Source organism: Castor canadensis, chromosome 9, assembly GCF_047511655.1.
Source record: "Castor canadensis chromosome 9, mCasCan1.hap1v2, whole genome shotgun sequence".
NCBI lineage: Eukaryota > Metazoa > Chordata > Mammalia > Rodentia > Castoridae > Castor > Castor canadensis.
In genome coordinates this window covers 28,706,396-28,730,871 of record NC_133394.1, presented here as the reverse complement: position 1 = coordinate 28,730,871, position 24,476 = coordinate 28,706,396, and the positions used below count along the sequence as shown (strand labels likewise).

The 24,476-nt window shown below is 34.4% G+C and overlaps 1 protein-coding gene and 1 pseudogene across 3 annotated transcripts in view; one reads left to right on the top strand and one right to left on the bottom strand.

Annotated features, from left to right (window-relative positions):
- Positions 1–24,476, top strand: part of Unc5c (unc-5 netrin receptor C) — a 358,852-nt gene that overhangs the window by 73,791 nt on the left and 260,585 nt on the right. The window lies entirely within an intron of this gene.
- LOC141411282 (small nucleolar RNA SNORA40) lies at positions 15,632–15,752 on the bottom strand (annotated as a pseudogene).

Genomic DNA, 24,476 nt, shown 5'->3' with positions numbered 1-24,476 from the left:
CATGATGGAAATATGAAATGAAGGCTTGTCACTTTTTCATGAGATTTTAATTTACGCTTAGATTAATTAAAATACTTTAAAATGGAAAACTTATTTTCCTTTAATAGCACAACTAAAATTTTTACAGCAAAGCCATTTTATCTTTTATCCAGTGGATTAACCCATTTTTCTTCTTTTATCTTTTTCTCTTTTTTATTATTATTGTGCTGGGGCTGTGTAGTGAATATAAGAACATTTATACATATTCTTATAATATATCAAATATATCATAGTTGAACTCACCTCCTCCACCATTCTCCTTTATTCCCCCTCTCTCCCTCCCCTATTCCTATTCCTGGAACACTTTCAACAGGTCTCATTTTTCCTTTTACATACATGTGCACACAGTATTTCCACAACATTCACCCTCCCATGCCCTTTCCACACATCCTTCACCCCCCCACACTGGTTCCAGCCCCCTGAAGAATATTTTCCACTTTTGTATTTTTAATAAATTTTGCTTGATATTCCTTTAGCAGATATTTTAATGTACATCTATGCTTTTAAATACCAAGAGCTTTGGAAATTTTGAAAAAAAAATATAAATAACAGGCTGTGTCTACTTTCAGCAGAGATGGCTCTGTTTTCAGACTTACCAGAGACAATTCGGCCTAAAATAACTAACCTACCTGGTCTTAGTTTAGATTTTTAAGTCTATTTGAAACCTTTAAAAATGTTACACTTTTTAAAACTGAATTGCATACAAGGTAAAGCTTTTTAATAGTGCATGGTACTCATTTTCACATACTGTGCTCTTACAATCCATAAGACACTGAGCAAGGGCACACTCCAAAATCATTAAAATGATACCCATATAAACACCTATGCAAGAATGGAGATTTGGCATTTTAAAAAATCTATAAAAACAAGCAATGTAAGAGAAAAACCCTACTGCTTCACTATGGTGTCATGGCAGTGAATGAATCTGAGGGTCAAGTTGACAGGTAGTGTGTCCTGGGTTAGACTGTGACTAACTGCTTGTCAGTGGAAGAAAGTTTCTCATGCAGGCTGCAAGTTAACAGACATGCTTTCTCATCTGTCTCTGAAATATTGTATTCAGTGGCTAATTTCCTCTGATACTCTTTTATCAAGGTAACTTCTTCATTAAAAACTTGTAATTTCTAATAGTCTTTCTGAGGGCTGTCATCTTTCTATTCCTAGTAGATTGCGATGTAAATTACACATTTGTATAGTTATATGAAGTATATCACCCATGAAATCTTATCCATACAAATCACTATTATATTTACAATATAATATATTCATATTATTTTTATTCATCCAATTTCAAAGTAAAATCAACTCCTCCAAGGAAAATCCTTTATTCTACTTTTAATTCCAGCCTCTTCACCAATGGCTTACCATGCTTGCCCCACCCTCATTGAAATAAAGTTTTCAGTTTCAGCCACTCTTCTTATGTATTTAAATTTATGAAGTCTCACAAAGGATATTTTCAAATTTCCTAATTTAGGTTCATTTTACTTGGATCATGGTTTCTATCATCGGATCTGTTCTCTGATAAGGATAAAAAATTAAAAAGTATTTCCCAAAATTCACCACAGCTAGAACTTTTTTAGCACCATTAATCTATCTTGTTGGAAGGTCAAATATTTCATACTTCTTTTTTTTTTAAACAAGGCAAACCCTTGCAATTTAAGAAGAATAATTAGCAGTTTCTGCTTAGCCAAGCAAACAGACCATAATGGTAATTTGGATTTGCTGGAAATGGGTGTTCTTTATCATCTTCTTAAAATATTTATCAAATCAGAACATTGCTTATTTTCCTACTCATTATGAATGTTAGTTAAGCATACAATGTGATAAATAGCTGACCCATCTCAAAAATGATTATCAAATAACCTTACTCTCATACTCACTCTTATAATTTATTGTCACAATATATCACAATTTGTTTTTCCTAGCCCTTCTCTCTGACCATTAATACGAGCCACTCAAGGTGGGAAACCACTCCCAAGGCAGCACTGTCTCATTCAAAAGTGCAGTCTCTATCTCCTTTCCAGATGCTGGATACACTCATGATATGGTTGATCCTGTTGTCCAGTAATCCAAGTTCCAAGTTCAATTGAGGAATAGATCCGTGTTAATTTTCCCATTCATTCTCTCTCTTGCTCTCATTCTCCTCTTCTTTCTCCTGCTGTGGATTGAATCAGGGCCTATGCATACCAGGCAAGTGTTCTACTACTAAACTACATCCAAAACCCCCATCCTTTTCCTTAAAATATTGACTCTTCCTCAGAAGCCTACCTGGAAACAGTACTTCTATGCAGTAAATATGCAGACAAAAGGCCTCATTTAACTTTCACATAACTTATAGCTCTTCAAAGTTTAAGAATCTATGTAGCAATCTTGGTTAACTATAGGAAATAACTGCTACAGAATACTGGTTCTAAATTGCAGGGACAATCTAAAAAGAAAGGACATGTATTTTGCCAGGATTCTGCATGCTTTCTCCACCTTCCTCCTTTCCCTCCCTTTTCTCTCTTTTGTCCTGTTTATAGCTATGAGTTGGCTATTATATATTTCTCCTTCTCTCTCTCTCTCTCTCTCTCTGTCTGTCTGTCTCTACACACATACACACACACACACACACACACACGCACACACACATTCACACTGCATTTCCTATTGTCCTGTTCCTTCTCTACCTTCCCAAAGTGATTGTAGTCATTACCTATTGCTGCATAACAAATCACCCCAAAATGTACCAGCTTAAAACAAAAGCACTGGTCATCTTTATACAGGGACTGAAAGTCAGGAGCTGGAAAGTAGTGTAGTTGGATTTTTCTGGTTTTGAATCTTTCTTGAGGTAGCAGTCAAGCCATCACAAAAGGCCAGAGTCATCTGAGAATTTCACTAGGGCGATGTCTGCTTCCGACTTGGCCCACTCATGTGTCAATTGACAGGAGGCCTCAGTTTCTCCTCATGGCCTGATTGTCCTTGTAACAGGACAGCTGGCTTGAACAGAGCAAATGATCTAGTGGCTTTTAAAGTTTTACCACCAACATTTTATTCCTCTTGCTCTGCTCCCAATAATGGGAAACATGGAGTAGGGGGAATTATGTATGTTTCTTCCTATGAATTTTAAAGATTTATTTTAAAAGTTATAAATTACAAAGGTTACAAGTCCCAATTTATTTCCTAATTTCTGTCCAAAATATGTGTAGTTTATGATAACTGATTTTCTGTTTGTATATATCATATTTATTGTCTGTTCTCTTCACTAGATTTTAAACTGCATAAAAGCCAGGATTTTCGCCTATTTTATGCAAAGCAGTGTCTATCCTTAGATGAGGGACATTGCCCAACATAGCATAGGCATTCTGAATGTCTATTAAATAAATTTAATTAAAATTTTCAGTAAGTGAAGCATGTCAGAACCTTAACTTGCCATTTCAAGGATTTCACTTAGATATTTTACATGATTTAATCTACTCAGAGATCCTCAAAACAGCTTCCTCTCTGAGCTGTAGCTTTCAGTACTATAGAGTTTATATGCTAAAACCCATTTCCGAAGCACACACTTAACTGCTATTGCTAAGGAAAACCCCCATTTCAATGATTTTGTGTACTTGATCAGTTTGTTGGTACTCAGGAAACTATAAGGTAAGAAACGGGGCAGTGGAGTTTAACAGTGAAAGTATGGAAAAGAAAAGCCCTGAATACTGATGAAGAGTCTGAGCCAGGGTTGCAAAAAGAAGAAGATTGGGAGGAAAATTGCTTATTTGTAATTGTGGTCCTGAAATTAGAAATGAGATAACTTGTGTAAGTTAAAACTTTAAAAAAAAACCCTGCATACTTTTTATCCATTTGTATAGAGTTATCATATCATCATTAGGATTTCCTATAGATCTTGGGCTAGGGTACAAAAAGGAGGAAGATCATGGGAGAAATGAGTTATTTGTAATTCTGATCCTAAAATAAGAAATGAAATAACATGTACAAATTCAAACTTGAAAAAAAATTGGATGTTTTGTATATATTTATGCAAGTATGTATATATAGAGATATATATATACTCATCATCATTAGGTTTTTCTGATTCTAGAGCATATATTGCTATACATTTGAAAATGAAGTACTAAATATTCTCTATTCATTTTTATTCATCCCACATGTTACCCAAAATAATGCAAATCTACCTTAAAGAATCACCAAGTTTGTTCAGGAAGGCAAGCACTGGCTTTCTTCCACCAAAGAGAAGACTTTATATATGAAGAACTTAGGATTTTTCTATGAACCCCACACCCTAATGTAATGTAACACAATCATTTAAATAATTATACAGTTCAAAGTGACTTTAGAGATTATGAATTTTAATATCCTTGTATAACATTAGATAATTTGAATAATCACCTTCCAGTATGGCAATATGAAAGATTTTGCAATTGGACCTCTTTGCTCCTACTTTGGAGATGAAAGTTAGTAGCTTCAAGATAGCTTGCGAGTCTGCCTGTGAGAAGATAGATAACAGTAGGGAGTCTCTTCAAAATAACCCCTCCACTTCCCTTCCAGTCTTTGTGATTGCTTGTTTTAAATTTTTTATTGTTTATCTAACATAGCCTGCAAGTGACCCGTACTATTTTCATTTGAAACTGTGCACCTTAGGAAAGCTTTTATGACACTCCAAAGATGTCAGACAGCAGCCTCACTTTCTCACCAGTGCTGGGAACACCCATTCAGCCCACATAACCTCTCCATGAAAAGCTCCAAAAGAATTTCTTTTTCATTATTTAACACACAATTAAGTATTTTATTTGGACATTGAATTCTTTGGGATTACTTATTTGGCCCAAATATTGAAATAAACATAGCACTTAACACCATTCTGAAAACTAGTAGATGTTCTAAATCTAAAAATGGGGGTAAAATTCTAATTTTTTCCTTTCATTTTCAATATTCTCATCAAGGATAGCTGGAAAGACATGCTGAGGTTGAAACAAAAGCCTATTAGGAATTTTTTTTTATGCTTATGATAAGAAACTAAGTCAGTGATTTGTAAAAGAAAATCATACAAATAGTTCTCATAAATCATTTCAATTACAAAATGATGTGAATTTACATAAATTAAGAAACACATCTATGACATTTGAAAGTATCATTAGTAAAATGTAACTTTAATTACACCCTCTTGTTTACAATGCTTACACATATGTGATGCTCCTAAGTTACAGAATTTAAAACAGCACTATTTTAGATTCTCTTACTTTTCTGGCTTATGAAACATACACAGCACAAGACACTATCAAATAACAATTCCTAAGGTTTGGAAACTTTTCTAATCAGACATCTCTTTATGATGCTGTGTTCAATACTTGTCCTATTTAACTGTCTTTGACTAATTCTCGTGTCTTAAAGAAAGATGGAATGGCTCTCAAATGCTAAGATTAAAATGCCAGATGCAGCACATGAATCAATTGTAAATGACAAAAACAAACAGTAACAATTTTATTTCTGTAGGAACTAATTCATTACTATGCAGTCTGCCAGTGAGGCCTGTTTTTTCAACTCCTTCTAGCAAGCCGACTGTCTTCTTAAAATATTTCTCCTTCAAAAAATAAACCAATATAAAGCTTCTTAGATGAACCTTACGGGATGATTCAGTATCAATAGTTTCCTGATAGATTTCTTTATCAGGAAACGAGATGTTTCCCTCTGTCCACTTGTTCAACACACTTCTGTGATGTGATAAAAATGGTATCTTATGAATAATGAAGTCTGTTGCTCTCAATAGAAGCACATGCTTTCTGCTTATATAAAACTTAATGCGCTTGTATTTCATGTTGCATTTGCCAGTGTGCAGTGAGGATTAGAAATCATTTCATTTAAATGCATTATTATTTCACCTGAGTACTGAAATAATAACAATAACTATGGAATTTAAGAATTCTCAGGACAGAACCTCTGTTGTATTAACAAATCTCTTGCCCTCCCCAGACTGTCCCCTCCTATCTGGACTTGGTTTTTATCTATCTTTGTATACAGAGGATTCCATGCAGTGGTTTGTTACTAAGAACTCAACCGTAGGTCTGTTGAGTTGAGTTAACCACAGCGGCTTATATAGATATAAATGTTGCCATAAGGCATATGCTGAGATTTACAATCATATAAGAAGCATGATATTCCACCATTTTCTTCCCTTTTATCCCATAGGTCATGTCACTGGTCCAGGTTACTCATAGTTTTTACTGGGAAAGTTTCCAACCTTCTCTCAGGATTGCTGCTCTGCCTCTGCTCCAGGTTCCACCTTCCATCCCAATGTATATTTGAATTCTTCTGCTTCCTGGTTTGTTTCTCTGCTTGTGCCTCATACTATATTCCCAACTGTTGCATGGCGGTGCTTCTTTCCTTTAAATCAGAGAATCTGGTGGTTTTTTTTTTTGAAATTTTATTTTTTTATTATTGTTGTACTGGGGGTACATTGTGACGTTTAACAAAAGTTCTGACAATATATCATAGTTTAACTCACCCCCACCATCATTCTATTTTATCTCCCCCTCTCCCGCATCTGGAATAGTTTCAACAGGTCTCGCTTCTCCATTTACGTACATGCGTACATAATATTTCCACTATATTCACCCTCCTACACCCGTTCCTTATATACCTGGTGTTTCCTAAGCTGAGACTTTTCCTGCCCAACTTCTTCCTGAACACCTTCCTCCTAACAGCAGAAGGTGCCATGTGTCCTTTGCTATGAATGATTCACACATCTAGCTGTTCCACAGGTCTAGGGCCACTTGTTTCCATGTGTACATTGTATTTGGACTCTGCAGCCTGACTGCCACTCCAATCACTGGCCTTATTCCTCAGCCCTTTCTTTTACTCTCTATGTAGCCAGAAGCCTGGTTTTTCTCTTACATAAAAACTCAGGGTTTAGCCAGTGGGGGAGAACACAGCATGTTTGCGGGTGGCAACAGAGGACTGCCTTCCCCACCAGAAACAGATCAAATGATCATCTGAGATATTTCCAGGTTTCCTTGTTTAAAAGGCAGAACAGATCAAAGACACTGTCACCTTCAAAGATTTGAAGACTAGCAGAGCAGCCACAAGGCCATCACCTCTTCATGACCCCTAACTGCTGTGTTTGTGGTGACTTTGCACTATGTGGTTTGACTGTCTACTTTAATCAAAGAGCCTGGAAAATCAAATAACACTTAAACATACTTTCTTGAATATCAACAAGATTAGAGCCTTTGGTTAATTATTTGAATACCTTGGGAGAAATTCATCAGCATAAGTTGTTTTAAAATTTGCCACATAAACCCAGGATACATGCTAACTATGGTTATAGTTTTTAATTTTTAAGGAAAGTCTAAGACATTAAAGGGGTTAACCCTCCCCCCTTAAACTCAGAAAGCTTTCTTTTACTTTCTCATAAGACTGAATCACCTCATGCATGCTGCCTTACAAGGATTTACCCTTGAACTAGGAGTTACTCCTGACGATTTCATTTTTACAGTCAGGGTAAAACTTGACTATATTCTTCACTAGAATGCTTTTAGGTGGATAAGAACTTTTCTGGACAGGGAGTGGATCTTGTTTATGATTTTAGCCTTTAAGCCTAATACAGCACCTGCAACATGTTCACCTCTCAAATAATTCTTGGATTTATAAATAAATCCAAAATAGACATTGTGCCATTGTCCTGTAACTGACTTCAATGTTCCATTTTTGTTGTTTGCACTATCCACTTAGGTATAATCTGTATACACATACTTGTCAAATAGAGAGTATCTATATGGAGAGAGAGAGGAAATACTTTGCCCATGCAGTAACAGATAAAAAGCAGCAATGGCTATTTTTGAATGTGGTTATATTTTATTGGACTTTAGTATGTAATTTTCTCCCCATTCAACTCATCTGAAAACCCCCCAAGGTTCTATCAAATTGATTGAGGAAAGACTTGTGGAATTAGTAAGCAGATAAAAAAGTTAATAAATAGTTCCAACTGCCAATCATATAACCACAAGATAAAAATAAGAAAATCAAAATAAGCAAAGAAATGTTTCCTCTTATTTGATTAAATATCCACATTTGAAAGGTATTTTGGGTTTGCTGGGAAGGCAATCTGATTTTGCCAGCATTACTGCAAGCCTCCCCAATATCATCACCACATGTCAGTTCTGATTGACACCTTACTTATGGCAGGTACTGAGTTAGGCAAGGGATCAAAAGACATGGGATTTGAGCTGTGCACCAGCATGCTGATGGTGGACTTACCAAACGATAGACTTAAAATTATTGTCTTTGGTATTGTTTTATAGGGAAAACAAAAGCAAGGGTAATGTGACAGAAAATAATTTGCCTGGCCAGAAAATAGAGTTGTATCATTTCAAACCACTCTAGTTAATACTGTTTATCATCTTCAGATAATGTTTCCAAAGTAAAATTGAGGTGATATTAGGATTAATGTGGTTGCTTGATTCTGCCATTTAATTTACTAGTGTACTTTATATAAGCCAACACTAATTGGTAATTCTATTTAGGGTAATTTCTATATACTTATATGTGGTTATTATGTGTTCATAATACTGTATTTTAGTTATGGGGAATGCCAACTTTTTTCTCTCTTCTAGCATCCATTCAACCCATCCCTGCTTTCTGCTTCATGCTGGAAAAGGACTATACTGTAAGGCACAGTGGCCTAAACCTATAATCTCAGCTAATCAGGAGAAGGAGATTGGGAGGATTGTGGCTCAAGCTTGGTTTGGGCAAAAAGTTGGTGAAAATCCATTTCAAACAATAAAGTTGGATGTGGTGGTCTGTTCCTGTCTTCCCAGCTACACGAAAGACCTAAATGGGAAAATCACAGTCCAGGCAGGCACAGTCAAAATGCGAAATCATATTCGAAAAGTAACTAAAGCAAAAGTGGTAGAAGCCTGCTTAACAAATGAGATGCACAGACTTCAAACCCCAGTACTATCAGAAAGGAAGGAAGGAAGGAAAGGAGGGAGAGAGGGAAGGAAAGGGAAGAGAAGGGGGAAGGGAAAAGATAAAGGAAGGGGGAATGGAAGGGGGAAGGGAAAAGGCCATACCACATTTCACATGATAGTTTTACAGAAGGAATCAGCCTAAATGAATTATAAATCTCTTGGAGAAAAAAGATTCTTTGCACCAAGCCTTGTATGCACATATGAATAATAAAAGAAAAATGAAAAAAAAAAAAAGAAGTCTTTCTGAAAAAATAAACAAAGGGCCTGTTAATATCATCAGAGTACTTAACTAAATAGAATAGTTGTGATTATCAATATTATAATTTAAAAGGAAGATTTCTTTCTATAGTAACAAAAGGTAGATTTGTAAATATGTAATATGCCAAAATATCCAAAAGTATCTGAAATATTTTAAAGTCTACATTGTTCCTATGTAGAAAATACTCTCCTATTTATATCTTTTGTTTGCACATATGGTAAGATGAATTCTAATATGGCCCCATGATTACTTCTCCCTGATGTACACACCCTGTGTGATTCTCTCCCAGTGATTGTGGATGGACCTATGAATAGGATGGGATATCATTCCCATGTGATGTTACATTGTTTGGCAAAAGGCAGTTTGTAAATTATTGACACTGGGCTAAACGAAAGGGAGACCAGCTAATTATTTAAATTACTATACAGAAAGAAGTTATTATAGGGGCCTGGCATGGTGGTGCATGCTTGTAACCTAGCTATGCAGACAGCATAGGTAGGAGGATTGTAGTCCAAGGCTAGCCCAGGCAAAATCATCAGACTTTATCTGGAAAAATCAAGCAAAAAAGACTGGGGGCATGGCTCAAGTGGTAAAGCACTTGCCTAACAAGTGCAAAGACCCTCATTTCAAACCTCAGTACCACCCTCACTCAAAATTTCAATATTATAATGATTATTCAATTTATTATTTAGGAATCCATGTATATAAATGGATAGATCTCTTGCAAAAAACAAATTATTGTAAGGAGACATGAAGTTCGCCCCAAAATGCATTCTGATACCATCCACGTGGACAGGCTTTGTTTTGTTTTTTGTTTTGTTTTGTTTCGTTTTGACAGGGTCTTAATACATAACCCAAGCTGGTTTCATACCCACAATTCTTGTGCCTCAATCTCACAACTTCTGGGACTAAAGGAACATGTTACTATACCCAACCACGGACAAGCTTTTATGATATAATTACCCATGGATGGTTTAAAAAGGATGACTCTCTGGTAACTTGTTTCTCTTTCCCCTTTTTTATAATGCAGTTTTCTTATATTTGAGCTAAGCAAAAATCAATTTCCACAAGAAATACATGGAATCTGAATTAAGAATCTAAGGAAATTTTACTATTAAGAACAACTTCTGTTGTCTTTTAAAACAATAGGTAAGATGCTTACTGTTTTAAGATTATATTTCATACACATTACTGACTAATCTGTCAGTAGATAAGTATGTTTCATATTTATATGCTCACAAAAAATAGTTGTTTTAAATGTAACAATAATGGTGCCACAATTGTTGAGTGCTATTCCATAATTAAGTCTTCAGGGCCTTTTGGAATCACGTTGTCGGCCACCAAGGCAGTGTGGAATGAGTCAAAGTCCCTCACTTTTGAGGAAGTTAGAATCCACACTGATTGCTTCGCTTCTGACTATATTATCCTTGATAAAATTGCGGACAGAGTCATTCACCAGGTTGTTAGGATATTTATAACTTATAAAGAAGTTTATCAATCCATTTTATTGAGCTGGCTGGTAATTACAGTCTATTTGTATACATTTATTGTATTTTGTCCACTTACATATGACTTATGGGTCAGATATATTTTCAGTCGATTACATGTGCACAATCATTATTGAACCAAAATAGGCAACATCAAGTCTGGAGCCAGAATAGTCTGATACCTTAATGGGCCTTTAGAGACTTTTAATACACTGATTACTGGAATGCTATGACATGAATCTTCTGAATGCCTTTGTATATCTTGACATACATGTATATGCATATGTATATGTGCACATATATTTATACATTATATATGTAATACATGAATTCCACACATATTTTAGCATGATATAGGAAGGACCTATGGATATGAAAAAAATTTAAGAGTTGTTTCAACTCTTAGCCATTGTAGTACTTTTACCTCTAATCAAAGAAAATTTAAAAAGAAAGTCAAGGTTTCTTTTAACTTTATTCTTTCTTAAAATAATAAATAACCCAGAAAAATTCATAGGACAGTAGCTGGGATGTACATATAAAGGTTATAGGAATGGTCACATAACATGTCTGGAATTGCAAGATAAGAGAAGCCAGAAGTCTTTTTTGAGCATCCAAAGAGAAGCATAACTTTAAAATTCATTTATTCATTATGTTAATGGATAATAGCTTAGGATAAAAGTTGAACTGATAGACATAAATTATTACCATACCACTTAAGATTTTGGGCATTGTGAAATTCTGTGTTCTATAAAATAATAGTAATAATATTACTTATTCACTGGACCATTATGGGATAAAAGGGATATAAGTAAGAGCTCAATAAAATTTAATCATTTTTGTTCATCTATTCCTTTAAGCCAAAATATCATGAGTATCTAATAACTCTCTGACAGAGAAAATATATTTTAATAATCAACATAACCTGAAAAAAATGAGTTTTCATCTTGAAAGCCTTCATCTTGCTGAAGTTCTGCCTTTCTTCAGTTAGGTTGGGTAAGGAGTGATAGATTTTGTGGTTCAAAGAAATAAGTAAAATGTTATAATTCTAGAAAGAAAAAGGAAGAAATCTAGAAGAAAATCTAAAACTACAAAATTGCCAACTTCTATGAAAACAGAAGTATCTACAGAGGACAGAAAATTCTATCATTTTTATTTTTTCAATCATTTTTACTTGATAGAAAAATTCTATTCAGAAAAATTCTATTGGTAGAAAGATATGATATAGACATCACTCATACCACCTTTTTATCTCAGTCATCCCTATTTTCTATCCAAAGCACAAGTAAAAAGGTAAGATTAGTATGGAACAGAAACTGGGTTCCATTTTGGATCATTTGAAGCTCCTAAGCCCCTAAGAAAATTCTGATCCCAGTTTATTAAGAGGCAGCTTGAGGACACATTTCCCTTTTAGCTTCATTGAAGCAATGTAATAGAAAACTGTAAGTGGGAAAATGTATATGCACATACACAAAGAGAAAAAACACCCATGGTAAACAGAATGGAAACATGAAGGAAATGACAAATGCACAAAGATATATCCACAATAATAAATAAATATGCTTATGTTTCAGATGCTATATCAAATATTATATGATATTTAATTTTTACTGCTGTTTCATGTGAATCAACCAATCTGATCTTAGACTGGAAATTTTGGACTCACTTCTAAAGATGGATTGATTTCCCTAGTTTAGCATGACAAGAAAAACTGTTTACATTTCTAAGAGTTTTATTGGACAGAACCCCAGCAATGGTTAGCAAGGCTCTCTGCTCAGTGTTTTACAGTCAAAATCAAGGTGTTGGCAGAGACTACCATCTTATCTGAGGCTCAGTTTGCAGTTATTGAAGGAATTCAGTTCACATTGTTTGCAGGACAAGAGTCCCTATTTCTTTGCTGTCTATCACTTCTTAAAAATACAATCAACTTCCATCTCTAACTATCGACTCTAGCTCTAACTCTATAAGTCTCTTTCTTTCCAAGGCCTGTGACTGAGGACTCCAAATTGAATAGTTAAAATAGTTTGAACTTAATGCTACAGCTGTTGAAATATTAATAGTATTGAATGCAGTCAAATAGGAGATATGGGGGTAGACCAGAAACCTTTCAGCTTTGTGCTTGTTGGTTCCTTGGAGGAAAATCTCTTGGGTCTTTCCCTGATAAATGAAAAACATTAATAAGAGTACTTGATACTGTCACCACAATTCTTTGAAAGCATAATTTGACAGATAGATAGACAGGCCAGAATAAGTCTTTTTGTTCATACTTTTTTTTAAGAAACACATTTTTAGAATAACCCCAGGCAAATCTGTACTCTGTATGAAAAATGGTTCCCTTCTCTACTTTTTGAAAGAATATTTATTTGCAATCAGTGTACATAACAAGTCTCAAGTAAGAGAAATAACAGAAATAGATGTATCCCTAATGCTTCTCAATTCCATATGAAATGAAATAAAAACCAATATTGAAGAATGTGAAATAAAATATTTTTAAAATATGTGTATAAACATATATATAAAGACATTGGTGAAAATGTATGATTAGCTTTTAATTTGGTCATTTTAAATTATGTCAATTGATTTATAATTCATTTAAGGGTATATATTAAGGAACTGAAAATGCATAGAATTTTCTGAAACACTGAAAATGGAGATAAACAAAATGTTTAGTGCTAATGTTACTCATGATATTAAAAGTCAGCTGTTTCTTCAGTTTGAACTAGTTATAGTCTTAGAAAGTACTCTTCATTTGATTTAAATTTTCTGAACAAATATCTACCATACATATTATATATGAAAGATATATGTATATATAAAATAATCTTTTAATAGTTTACATCCTGTCAATGAATGTGTTCTACACATCATCTGTGACATAATATGCAATTATGTTTTTAAAAGGAAAACCTTTATCTTCACACATAGGTACAGAACTTTAGCCTAGCTGATATTTATGACATCCGAATTTTGGATAAATCCTTGAATATTTCTAATTTCCTTCATATGTCTTTGGTCCTAGGAATTTTCTTTTTTACAATCAGGCATTACCTATTATCTGAACATCAAATCTTAAAAACAGCCATTTAGGTTATTTTCAATATTTATATTGAACGTCAGAAGCAAATTAATCTCTTGAATCCAAACATGAAGAAAGTTCAAGTGACACATTCAGTGAAAATGTGCAGATGTGACAGGTGAAGTTGCCAAGAAAATCACTCTGTTTCTATCACTGCTATGGTTAAATTCCTTCAATTCAATGAGCTGTCCATACTTTTGATGGGCATTCCTGCAATTTTATTGCCTAACTAGTATACCTTCCTCAAATCTAGAGGATTTATATGTAAAATTAACTTAGCCTGTTACTTTATTTTGCTTGAGCACACTTTCACTTCAGTTTCTTATTTTAATCTTTTTAGACAATTGGTAATCTCCTTTACCTTAATAAGATAGTTTTCATTACCTTATTATAATTACAACCATTATATAAATAGTAGTTAACATTAACGGAGGGAGATACCTTTACATGTAGCCATTTACCAATATGGAGGGCTGTGTTTCTCATCTGGGTCAAGTCCTCAGCTGCCCACAGTCCTCACTGGATACCTACCTAGGTGGTCTCAAACTTGTGGTTTCAAACACTGGTGGATTCAATCTTATCTTATGGGTGTACTGATATATAGCCCAAAATTCCAAGTTGAGATAAAAAACGTAGTTGTTATACAAAGTAGAATATACCAATGGACATAGTGCTCACAGTCATAGTCTAAAGAAACAATCATATGCAGCTCAGTATTTGCACTAAGAATTATCATCTCTAAGACAAGAATACTAAGGTGTGTTATGAGCAAGGTAATTTCTTTCTGTAGGCAGATGTACTTGAGCATACCAGTAATAAAGGCTGCTTGGAATCAGATTTACATAAAGCAGATATTTAATGGTTTGGGGCCATAACAATGGACACCAAATGCAGGTTTTGCTTACGGAAAGGGAACAGCTCTATTCCTGTGTCTATGTCTGGCTTAAACATGACTTTGCAAATGGGAAAGAATTCTTGAAATTTTTGCTCAGAGTTCATTCTGTCCTGAACAGCATTTGAAAGACATTTTGACCTCTGTGATTCTCCTCTTGATATCATTCCATAAATGATAAATAGCCTTCTGCCTTCTTCAGGGACTAAGAAACTATTTTAATGCACATATACATTTTTCATACCCCTCTCTTGCTCCATTATGTTTCTTACAGTTTAACATTGAGAGAGCAATATAATTTCATGTTATTTTCAAGTTCAAGGGAACATCTCATTCTGGGCTGCAAATATTGACAAGCGTATATTTCTTATTTTTTATTTAAAGTCAATAAATTTTTATTTAAAGAGTCTCGCATATGATTCCTTCAACTGCCATCAAGGTCACTTTTGTTCCTCTAAAGTTCTAGTCTTGCCTAATTCTTTTAATTGGTATCTTTTGTCTGTACTTGAATTATGGACATACTGATGACAGTTTTGAGATTTTCCATATAAGATATCTGGGAGTAATTTCTCCAAGAAGTTTACTTTGGGGTTATCTTTAGAGTTCGTGAGTGTGCCCTGGTTCATTCTGACACCTTCTGTAAACATAAATGAATTCAAACCACTTGTTCCTAAGAGATCACACTCAGAAATAATATAGATTGGTGGAATATCCCAATACTTCCAACCCCAGACACCATGTTCTCAAGATAAAAGTATTAAAGGAGGGGGTCATCTTGATGCATCGGGTCAACATGCAAATTGTAATACTAAATCCATGTAGCTAAGATTTCCATTATGTTCTATGCTTTTTAATTTCTACATCTTCAGTCCTAGAACCAATCTTTATGGCCATCAGTACCCCATCACATTCAGCTGTCTTAGGTCTGATAATATTCCTTCATGTCTGTATCAAAACAGACTGAATCATGTGTTCTGAGTTGCAAAAGAGGATAAATTTTTGCACCTAACTATAAGTTTTTTTCCACAAGTGAAACAAAAATACAAGTATTGTGAGTTAATACTTCTTAATGTCCCTCCAATTTACTTAATTGTTGAATTAGAAATGTTCAAAGACACTTGAATACTGATATGGTCAAATAACTAGAAAATGAATTTTACAGGTGTAGACAGCTTAAAATCTTTATATATATGCTGCTAACCACAGTTGCAACCAGAAGATGACTAATTCTGGTGCCTCATTCTATCTTGCAGAAACACCTAGTGAAGAGTACTTTTCAACCTGGCAGGTTGAAGAGTGAATCAACTCTACCTGAAGCTAATTATATAGTACGCCTTACCCACCTCTTCTTCAGGGTATCGGTTCCCCTCCTCCACAAATCCCACTTGCTTGTTTTCTTACCAGCCTGCCAAGAAACTGTGAACAAATTTAATGTCTGAATAACTGATTGCTTGCTCAACAACCTTGAAAAATTCCTTGCATCATTAAAAATTCATAGAAAATAAAGTTTTGAGAACACTGGCAAATCCTGTCATATAGAACCTCCTGTTATGTTGTTATACAATCGTGTGCACCTAAAAAAGTATTTAAAATACAATAACCCTGCCCTAATAATCCAATTATATCAAAAGTGTTCCTCTAATTTTTTCTTAGAGTCAGATAGTTTTCTACATTTAGAGTGTAAGAAAGAGAGAAATAGAAGAGACTAATTTTGATTCTCTAAATTTCTGTGACAGTTTAGAATTACGGTTTCAAACAGCCAGAAAATATTTCAGTTGTTTTTTAATTCAGGAAAAGTTTGTATAACATATAATTAGCCATTTGAAGTGTCCAATTCATTGCTATTTAGTACCCATATGTCTCTCACTCTCTAGTTTCAAAACTTTTTCATCTCCCCACCCCAGATATCCTATATCCTTTACACAGTCATTCCCCCATTTCTCATTCTACCTGTCCCTGTGGATTTACCTAGTCTAGATTTCAATTTTTTAAATTGTAAATTTGATAGTTCAATTGTTTTGATTATAAATATGTGTGTATTCCAAATTCAATTTATGCATTAATTTAGTAGCACATTTTTCTTGGGGAGAGAAATAAGGAGGAAAAGAAGGTGAAATTCTAAGAATAATTCTGAAATTCTAACAAGATGGTGAAGCAGCATCAGAAATAGTCTCATGAGTCCTCTCCCAGAGCAAGAATCAAGCAAAGTTCCTATACAGCCCCTTCACTGATGGACATTTTTTCTCCTTAACCCTAGTGGTTAGCACAGGGCTTTTATATGCTGAGTGCTTGATGTTTGCTGGAGTGAATGTAAAGGGAAGAGAAAGACTGAGCTCACTGATAATATTTGATCCCAATGTAATCAATAGAAAATTGTTTTACTGGAATCTTTTTTTCCCCTTTTCTTCTTTTATCTTTTCATTTATTTCACTGGCCTCCCACTAATGTGATATGATTTTGTTCTGCCTCTTTTCTTTCCCTAAGTATTCTTTCCTCTTATATAGCCTGTATTCTGACCTACCCCTGTCCCTTGCTGCAGTACCTGGTCTGGTGATTCAGTCCATAAACACTCAGCCATTGTTAAAGTAGGACAACTAATGGGTTTTCCTGCTATGAGTGCCTATGGAAAAGGCATTCTGGCTTCAAATCTCTTACTTCTGCCACTCCTAAAATCTTATTATTGTGCACGAGATAGTGAGAAACAAGTTCATTTGAAACCCAGCGTAAAGACCATTCAGTTTCCCACAAAACAGCTTCCTTCTAGTATATAAAGTACTCACCATAGACTAGTGGGTATAACTTCAGCAACAGATAAGAAAAGTGCTTTCTCTTACCTATTCTCTTTCATTTTATGTTTGAAAATAATTCCACTAACGCTGGCAGAGCTGCACGGTATGTCAGACAAAAGCTGATGGAAAATAACAGCCTGTCCATAATTCTTTAAACTTCAACGTACATGAGTCATTGTTGTGTGCTGGCTTAGAGAAACAGTTCCTTCATGGGTGGGGCATTGTGGGTGTACCTTAATCTTCTCTTTTCATAGTTCTGTGAAGATAGTGCAACATATTTTATTTGAGGGGAAAAAATAGGTGATTGTTTATTTTGCTGAATTCCTAAGAAAATTGTTTTCTGCACATTTTGTCTGTCCTTTGGGTAACACATCACATTATCTTGCTGCTTAGTGCTATTAACATACATCTGGGCCACCCTTTGTGTGCAACTGTTCCCCGGTGAAACCCTCAGTGGTCTGGGATGGAGAAAGACTGCAATTTACAGAGTCCATTATCACCTCTGGACGTGTAGAATGATAATGGAAGTGACAGAGGTGCAGCTGAAAATTGGCTCTTAATATTTTATGTGTTCAAGCAAAGGACTGGAAATCTCATGTTGCTCTTCAGGGAAAATGAAGAACGTGGAATTTTTTTTCTACTGGAAAGTTATATGTGAAGGGTGCACAGCCAGATTTCAAAAAAAGTATTGTAGCATATTCATTTGGTGTTAAGCAATACTTCTCACTAGAGGTTTAAAGGAAAAAAATATTTCCGTGTGAAAATTTAATATATGGAAATGAGGTCCATCTAGCATCAAAGGAAAGCTTTAGAATGGACAATTTTGAAATAATGCACCAGAGCAACTGACGTTTTGTTTTAACTGGTGTACTATGTGTACAGATGTACAAGCATTTGCTTAGGAAAAGATTGCCTTCTAATTTTTTGAGTTTAAAAAAAATTATCCCTCAATATAGTCTTCTGTGCTTTGTAACATAGAATAATGTCTCAAAAGATATCACTGTCATATGGAGTTTGAAAACAGAAATCCTGTCAGATTTTTTTAAGTGTTCAAGACATATAGGATGATATAGAAAACAAATAGAGTTTCTAAAATTATTATATGAATAATTTAACATTTATCTCTGTATATTACAATGCCTATAATTGTACTAAAGAGATACTTTTCAGAAGAATTACCTCTTGAAAAATATAGTTGCTTTCTGGTTTGCCTAACATATGAAATAATATTGTGCCTTTTTTATAAGTATTTTATTACTTTTCATCAATCTTATTTATCTCAGACAAAACAAAAGTTTGAGATAATGTTCTTTCTTAATAATAAAAGACTCAATATGATTTGAGTTTTAGTAAAGTTAAGATCAGTCTGTATTTCCATAATGTATATTTATGAGAGGATTTTCTAATTTTTCTACTTTACCAAAGAGTAAACATTAGTGACATTATTATATCGCTATTGCTTGATGGCTAACACATTTAGAGTTTACATTTTTAGATATCTGGAGATTAAGGAATAAACCATGTAGGGCTTTTCTCAGTAGCTTTTCAGATATGACTGCCCACTTTCTTTTATATGTTTCAGTCAGTGTCCCTTCTCCGGGAATGAACATCACTTCCCTAAACTGAGAGGAAAAGTTTCAAGTTGCTGTGCTACACTTCAAACCTCATTTAAATCAGCAATGCCTGCCATTTTGAATAAGGTTTCTGTAGATCAGTTTATTTCTATGTGTCACTTGATTCGGTTGCCACTGACAAGGTCAGAGTGACAGGATTTCCAGGTTGAGACTTAAGAGAATTCTAAATGCTACAAACATCCTGCTAGGGATGGTTGACTAATCATGACTTAAATTTTAAATCTTGCATGTTTTTATGACACAAATAGAATGTTTACATTGTATGGAATCAGTATTAATTAATAGCATTAAGTTTTATCTCTGGCATTTATTGAATATTATACCAAGCAAAATTTTAGGAACTTTTACATATATACTTTATATTACATTAGTCAAAAGAATGACGTCAAGAAGGTGAATATGTTTGAATACTTCCTATACAAGAATAAATATAGGATTTTTAAACCTGTTGAAATCACCAGAAGGGGACTAAGGTAGATAGGAGAAGAATAGAGGGAATGAACCAATTCAGATTATAATACGTCTATATACATGGAAATGTCACAAGGAAACTCCCTATATAGCTACCTTAAACAAATAAAAATGGGTCCTATCTGGGGGAATCGGTACCAGTTGGGGGCAGGGGGAGGATATAAGGAAAGGGTGTAGGAGAGTGAATATGGTAGAAATATTATGTATACGTGTATGTAAATAGAAAAATAAGAAAATAAGACCTGTTGAAACTATTCCAGGATTATGAGGAGAGAAAAAAATAACAGAGCATGATGGAAGAGGTGAATTCAACTGTGATATATTGTGAGAACTTTTGTAAATCTCAGTGTACCCCCAGTACAACAATAATTAAAAAGTTTAAAAAATAAACACTATAATAGATATATGCTACCATCTGAAAAGAACAAACATTAGTATTTTGGAACTTCTAAGATTATGAGAAAAAAGAGTTGTGTTGGTCATTAGCCCCAGGCCTTATCCAGTTGCCAGAAATTGATAAAAACTCAACAAATACTTGTTCAACAAAAGCATTACTTTATTTAGATTAAGACATGATAACTAGAATAACTGTGTATACAATTTAATTTGCTCTTTCAAATAAGCAACTTAAAAATATACACTTACATGGGTGATGCATTCATTTTGCTCTAAGGCATACATTACCCTTGGTGTACGCACATGACAGAATAAGCTTACTATTATTTAAGGTAATAGATAATTAAGAAATAAATTGTTCTTACTGAAAAAAATAAGATTTGAGGATGAAAGCATGTTATAATCAAATAAATTTTCTCAGTGGCACTCAACAACATTAGATCTTTGATACAAGTTAGTTCCGCCTTACAGTACATGTACTGCCATATTACCCACAAGGATTAGAGGCGATTTTGACTTAGTGGAAAGGGCAGATCTATCATTCTCTCCAAGTGACATGCATAAATAGAAACACTCAGACTCTTCTAAAATCAAACTCTCTTTGTTGCTGAAGATAAGATTAAATAAAGAGAAATAAATACATATAGAAAAGATGAAGGTTGTTTGTCTCGATGAGAGAAATAAGAGACTTGGATCAAGTGGGCCGAGTTCGTTCTCTCTTGCAATCTGAAGTGTTTCAATTTCATGAAATGAATGTCTTCAATGTTTGACTAACACTCTTATCTTTAAACACTACTAGTACTTAGAATCTTCCATATAAAAACAATAAAGTGTAACAGTAAAATTTAAATGACCTTACTGTTTCAAAAAATACATGGTTAAAATTATTAATAAAGTCGGTAGTACAGACTTTATTTGGCACATTCAGTAAAAACAGTTTCTGTACAGGGTTTATGGGTGAATTCTTTCAGTTATATGTTTGAAACATTACAAAATATTGCAGCTCCCTCTTTATACAAGCTTCTGACTAAGAACAGCCATCACCTTCTTAGATGACTCTGTGTTCTCCACACTTCCATCAATGGCCCTAGGAGCTAGCACTCTTCTGGCAAACATTTTTATGAGTGTAGGGAAAAGATTTCTATTATCTCATGAGAATGAGAATCAGCTGTGTTGAGATGTTGATGCTGTATACCACTATATACCATCTACAAGATGTAAATATTCACTGTGACAAGTTTAGAAATTTTCTCATTTAAGAATCTCATGTAATTAAAAATTAGGTGTTCAATTCAACATGTCTATAATTATTGTTGGAAGGTCTGGTTTCATGAACAGCCTGTACTTCTGTTGTTAATAATAAAGCAATGATCCTCTTTTTGCCTTTGGGTTCCTAGAATGTAAGTGTGTAGAATTCGAGAGATAAATTAGGTATCAAGCTGGCTTAGTTGGTTTGCTGCTTAGAAGAGACTGATCATGCCTGTTGTTACCAGATATGGATTTTCCTTTTGGGTCCTGATAAATCTAGAATGAAATGTCAGTATTTAACTGTATTCTTATTTAAAATGATTTGATTTTGTTCAGTAGAATAAGCTTTCATATACAGCATGTGGGGACAGGAGACAAGGGAAGGGGGACAATGGATTTGGAGCATAACTTGACCTACCCATGGATCAAATGGTCCCCATAACATTAGAAGAGTCTACCTAAGTTGAGACCACAAAGAAAAAAATACCTGTTTACAGAACAGGTATCTAGTGCTGTTTTAAGTTAGATTAGCCAAGAATTACATGAAAACAATTTTAATACCAAATATAATAAATCATAAAATGATTTTAAATGTTTATCTCAAAAGAGAATTGTATGTGTTACTTACAGCTTTTCTGTATAAAACTGTCAGCATTTACTTTCATGTTAAAATCTGTAGGCATTGTTAGTAGTTATAATTCATTTTTTAAAAGGAAAATATCATATCTTCATACTGTCTCTCACTACAGAAAATTATGAACATTTATAACATGTTTACATTCGTTACTCCCATTTTCTCTCAGCTTTGTCCTGAGTCAGCAATTCTCTAAACACTGCCCATCAGGGTAAATTCAGGTTAGGAAAATGGTGAGGAAAGTTTTTGGTTGTCTTTCCTTAAAGGTCTCCATTATGCTCCATCCAAGAGTTTGAAGGCTATTTCATGTATGTGTAATTTAATTTGTTCTTTGCATCCATCCCAAGGGGTAAGACTGGGCAGAGTACTTTGTGATGGGGCTTCCTCAGATGAGGAAACTAAAGTCCAGCTGGGTTATGGTTTGTGTCTGCTCATGAGATGTCAAATATACAGGCTTACAACCAAGGTTCTGTGCTATACCCACAGCGCACAGTGCCTACCAATCAGGCTACCCCATATGTGTGTGTGTCTAAGTTAACAGAAATCACACTTTCAACTGAACACCAACTAGTTTTGCTTTCTCTTCTCTCTCTCTCTCTCTCTCTCTCTCTCTCTCTCTCTCTCTCTCTCTCTCTCTCTCTCTCTCTCTCTTCAGAAATCATACTCCCTTAACAAGTAAAAAAACTGTTTCCTCTCCTGGAAAAGTCCTAAGTCCTTCTCACTTTGTCCATGAAAGTTGTACCCATCCTACCCATGAGACTCTTCTTCCTAGAAGAAGATTCCTTTCCTACAGATACCAGTTTTTGTTGTAATTGTGGTAGACAATTGTGTCTCAATGAATCTAGAATTAGGCAGAATTTACTTTTCATATACAAACTGCCACTTTAACCAGTTATATCACTGAGCAAGTTGTTACATTTTTCTAACAATTTAGAAATTTATAGACTTTTCTTGTCTATAAATTAGGTCTGTAACCTCATAGTGAAGTTTGGAAGCTTAAAACATGCATATGTGATGCATACTGAATGCCCAATAAATTAGAACTCTTATTATTTTGGGTCTCAATATCTCACTAGAATTTACTCCAAATACTCATCGTCCTTTGATTCGCATAGTAATTGGATATATAATTTTATTTTACTATAATATCTAAATCCACATCTAATCTCCAGCTATTCAATTATTACTGTAAAAACTACATTCAGATCTAAGCAAATATATCTACATTAAGTACATTATAAACAAGCTAGAAAGGAATGCTATATTGATTCCATGACTCAAGCTATTATGAATCTATCTATATATAGACAGATAATTGTTGTGCACAGGCTTTTGTGTTGACTTAAATTTTCATTTCTTTTGGGTAAGCAAGAGTGGATTTGTGTGTTTTGAACTATATCTTGAAGCAAATTTATTTTTAAAAAGCAAGTCATGTATTGATATTTTAATTGAATAATTCTAGATTTCCTTTGATTAAATAATATTGAGCATCTTATAGAGTTTTCCTAATCATTACACATGTGGTTTGTTGGGTACCAAGTAATTACTATATATAAGAATTTGTATTAGTATACTAAGTGGTCCTACAGAATATATCATCATACACAGTGCTAATTTTCCAAAAGTGGATTCAGACAACTAGGCATGAATTCTTAGTGAATAAAATTAAATAGCTTGTAGATGAGTTGGTTACTTAAGAATAGACTCTGAGTGAGATCTCTTTAGACATCTTCTAGAAAGAATATTCTCCCTTCTTGTGTTTTAGGTATTTTATAGCATTTTTTTTTAAATCCCTGCTTTGAGCAGATTCCTTGTTGTCTTCCAGAATCTTGCCGTTCTTGGGAAATAATTTCTGGTGCACTTCTTACTAATAAAGTGAAGGCGCTACATACCTTTCAGGCTTCCCCTCTCCTCTGCTCCATTGGTGAATATCTGCCCTTCCCTGATTCTTATTTTTCCACCTACTCAAGAAAGTATCTTGTTGACTCTGATTGAACTGGATTTCTCTAACTCAGGTTGCTTAGAAAACTCATTCATTAGCCAGGTGATCCCAGCTGCTTGGGAGGCAAAGATTGGGAGGATCACATTTCTAGGCCACCTTGGGAAAATAGTGAAATTCCATCTCAATCAGTAAACCAGGCATGGTGGTTCATACCTGTGACCCCAGCTATGTGTAGGGCATAAGTAGGAAGATTGAGGTCCAGGCCAGTCCCAGGCAAAAGCAGTAGAGCCCCTACCTAGCAAGTGCAATGCCCTGAGTTCAAACTCCAGTAGCAGGTTGGTGTGGGGCTTAAGAGGTAGAGTACCAGCCTAGCAAGCACGAGGTCCTGAATTCAAGTCCCAGTACCACCCCCCCAAAAAAAAAAGCAAATTCTAATACCTCTAAAAACAAAAAAATAAGAAAAAGAAAAACTTATTTGTGGTTTTGTTACATACTCATTTGTAAGATAGTACTTTTAGGCTTATCTTGGCAAAAAATTATCAAGAATCTGTGCCTTTTTCCCTAAAGTGCCTCCCTTCCTACAAGATACATTATTACTTAACTGAACCAATGAATACTCACAGATCGATTGCTTGATAAGATGGAGTAAAGCAATATTATG